Source organism: Pundamilia nyererei, unplaced genomic scaffold (genome assembly GCF_000239375.1).
Source record: "Pundamilia nyererei isolate P.nyererei 1_Seehausen unplaced genomic scaffold, PunNye1.0 scaffold00216, whole genome shotgun sequence".
NCBI classification, from domain to species: Eukaryota; Metazoa; Chordata; class Actinopteri; order Cichliformes; family Cichlidae; genus Pundamilia; species Pundamilia nyererei.
In genome coordinates, this window is record NW_005187617.1 from 470,213 (window position 1) to 473,798 (window position 3,586).

The 3,586-nt window shown below is 43.5% G+C and overlaps 1 long non-coding RNA gene across 1 annotated transcript in view; it reads right to left on the bottom strand.

Annotated features, from left to right (window-relative positions):
- Window positions 1–567: 567 nt before the first annotated feature.
- Window positions 568–3,586, bottom strand: part of LOC102213435 (uncharacterized) — a 5,385-nt gene continuing 2,366 nt past the window's right edge. The window contains exon 2 of the long non-coding RNA XR_312122.1: window positions 568–1,576. This is a non-coding gene — a long non-coding RNA (uncharacterized LOC102213435). The remainder of the gene's footprint in view (window positions 1,577–3,586) is intronic.

Genomic DNA, 3,586 nt, shown 5'->3' on the forward strand with positions numbered 1-3,586 from the left:
CTTTTTATGTAATATTTGCTCCGAGAAGCACAGCTGCAAGTGACTGAATATCAATTATTGATTACACGTTGGTTTGTTTGTGATCCATATAGATTTTATTACTCATGAGTCCCAGCATAAACTTTTCCCGACGTACAAACAAAGGTCTGTTGAAACTCTGTATAATCATAAATTAAGTTCTGTGTGATGAGAAGCAGTGCAGAGCCTCGTGACAGCAGACTGCAGGTCTTTACAGGAACACGACTGAATGAAAAGCAGTGAGATCCAAGTCACATGATACTTTTTTACATTTAAAAGAGGGCACGTCCCGACGATTCAAAATCTGAGGGAGCCGGGCAGCAAATCCCCGCTCATCATTAATGACGAGCACGCGGCTCAAGTGCCCAAACCGCAGCGCTGCTAACAGGCTGACTGCAAATCAGCGCCCACAGACTCCCAGGTTAAAGTGTCAGACTTTGAAGTGGATCGTTTCTGTTGGGTTTATCTAGGCTCAAAGCCCGCTGGAACACAAGACCAACAAACTGCACGACAAAACAGAACAAGACAGAGCTCTTTGTGTTTGTGGCCCGCAAGTCAGTCAAAGTTGAGGAAAAGATTCCTTCACCTGAACTCAACCAACTTCGACTGAGTCCTTCGCTACAGTTCTTTTTATTGTCAGCAAGCAATCGTTCATGAATATGCAATTACAAATACACGTGACATCCATAAGCAGGCATCTCTGAACAACATCAGTGTCTGGATTCTGTGTGTGTGTGTTTCCAGCCATACTATACATAGACACACAACCTTTCAATGAACTTACACTGTATGCAGACAAGCAGAAGTAAGCGTCTTGCTAAACTATAAAAACAGGAAGTTGCAACAGGTCGTGTCTCAAACACACATTTAAAGCACTTTTAAGAACAGCACAGTCTAGTTCCTGCAGCTATAATGGAAATTATAACATCAAGGTTGCTTCTTCTCATCTCATGGTACACAAGTGCACACAGAGTCTTATCAGACCTAATAAGGATATGATTTTTATCAGCATACAAATGATTATACATTTCTAAGCATAAATGACCATCTTAAACGATCAATTCTGACAGTTTCCCCCTTGGTTAATATTTTTTGTTGTTTTTATTTTGGACTGACACAGACGGGTAGCTGATCAGTGACTGCCAGGCCTCATTTATACTAACTGGATGTGTGCTGTAGATCTCAAACCCCGGCTGGGCTCACAAAGAGTTTGCCAGGAACCAAACCAAGGGAGGCTTTTAAAAAGGAGCAGTAATGTTTTCTAGTTAATTCAAAGACTCACAGGTAAAAATCAGCAAGTATTGGTTTAAAACCTAACCAGGAACCTGCTGGATCATGAGCAGTCCAAACTATGTGGACTAAATGAAATACTGTAACGCTGCATAGGGAGGAACATTTTGTGCGTATGTGCGGTGACACGAAGGACTTGCAACAGTTGACAAACGGGCTGAGCACTGGAGTAACAAATGTTCTACGTGAAAAGTGAAGAGGTCATCTTCAGGAAGCAGAAAGTTGGATTTTGTCCTGTCATCTGTCTGTTTGATGCTCAGGAGGAGACCTGTGTGAGGGAGACACGAACAAACCTAATCATGATTAAAAACTTCATATCCTCTGAGATTTGCAGCAGTTAAAATGGTGAAAGGCAGTTTTAACAGAGTGATTGTTTCTGGATTTCATGTAATTAAACATCAACTTTTCCTGGTGTGTATCCAGTTTTCCAGCTCTTCAGTTTCCTCACTGATCTAAATTACAGACTCATTTACCAGCAAACAGTTTTCATGGAGGCAAACGAGTCAGGAGTTCAGTCAGGGCAGGGCTGATGGCTGCTTTCAGCTGAAGTCGTTCTGATTCAGAAGACTTATAGAGCCTCCATCCTCCGTCTTACCAAAGTAATTGATCATCTTTCCACAAGAGTTCAAGAGTTTGTTGGATTATCTGATTATCTGGCTTCACAAGCTGTAATTTGACGGCACCGTGGTGGCTGAGTGGTTAGCACTGTTACCACAAAGCAAGAAGATTCAAACCCACCCAGAGCCCTACCACGTGGAGTTTAACCCATGTTTGTGCGTTTAGCTCCACTCAATTAAAAAAAGCCAGGTTGCCCCCCGCTGAGGACACCCTCCCAAAATCAGAATTTCTTTCATTCACGTGTCTAAACTTTTATTATTGGTGAAAGTTCACCTGGTAAGGTCAGCTCTGCCTCATCCTCCATCTGAAAACTAAAGGGCCGGTGTCCTGCAGGTTTTAGATCTCACCCCGGGTCAACACACCTGAATCACATGATTAGTTCATTATCAGGCCTCTGGAGAACTTCAGGACATGTTGAGGAGGTCATTTAGCCATTTAAATCAGCTGTGAAGGATCAAGGACACATCTAAAACCTGCAGGACACCGGCCCTCGAGGCCTGGGTTTGGACACCACTGCCCTAAAACAAGTTTTCACTGTGGCCATAGATCAAGGAAGCAGTGTCCCTTCAACCTGTCTTATTTCTGATGGCCAGCAGGGGGCGACACCTTTGGTTGCCAATAAGCTTGAATGGGAAAGAGTTGTTGAGTCCCTTTGCTCTGTGGTCTCAGTAAACATGTCCCTGATGACTTTATGGGCTCCGTCACTATTTTCAGTGTTACTGAATCACATGTGAGATTCATTTGATCAACTATGGCCCCTGTTAGGGTCAAAAAAGTCAAAAAGCTGTCACTTGCTAATGTCAAACAGAAGCCATTAATCAATTAATCAACACTTGAAGTTTTTTGTACTAGTGAGACAGAACGCCTGACACCGAATGAGTGAAAGGAAGACGAGAGGGTTTAAACTACATCAAAGAGAGAAATCGGTGTTTGTTGGAGGGTCCACACGGACGGCTTTGCTGTGCAACTCTAGAAGTAAACAGAAGCTTTGTTTGTTCACAGGGCAACTCCACACAGCAGATTGAAGTTGGAGGTCGGTGACGGACCAGCATCAGAGCCGACTCTGGTTCTGTTCAGCAGAAATCCCCTCTGGCATTAAGGGTTGGACTCACCCTGCTGTTTCCTCCCCTCCTCCCCACGTTTTATAACCTTTTAACGTCCCTCAATCCTCCGTCACTATTCTGCATCTCTCTTTTCCTCCCCTCCTTCGTCCTTTCAGGGTGTGTTTCTGGATCGGTCTCCATTCATGACTCCATCATGACTAACTGCTCTGCATGTGAGCTTGACTTTGCTCCAAACAAGTCTTTAAACCGGATTAAAGCATTCATACCTCCCTTCCATTTCTCTGTCAGTCTACTTGATGTTGTTCTGTCTGGATTGTCGCTCTATTTTGACCTGTTTGATTTCATTATATTGCTGTTTTCAACAGTTTTAAGTCCCTTAGCTGTTAAATGGTGATGATAATCTGATAATCTGATAATGCTGTTTCTGCGTTGGCTGAGGCTCTCAGTGCTACACTGCTATGTTTTTTGAATAGACTTTGGTTCATCTGTCTATTTATCTGGGTCAGGACTGCAGGGGCGGCACAGATACTCGGGACTAGGGATGGGTATCGTTTAGGTTTTATCCGATACCGGTGCCAAATCGGTACTTTTGAAAC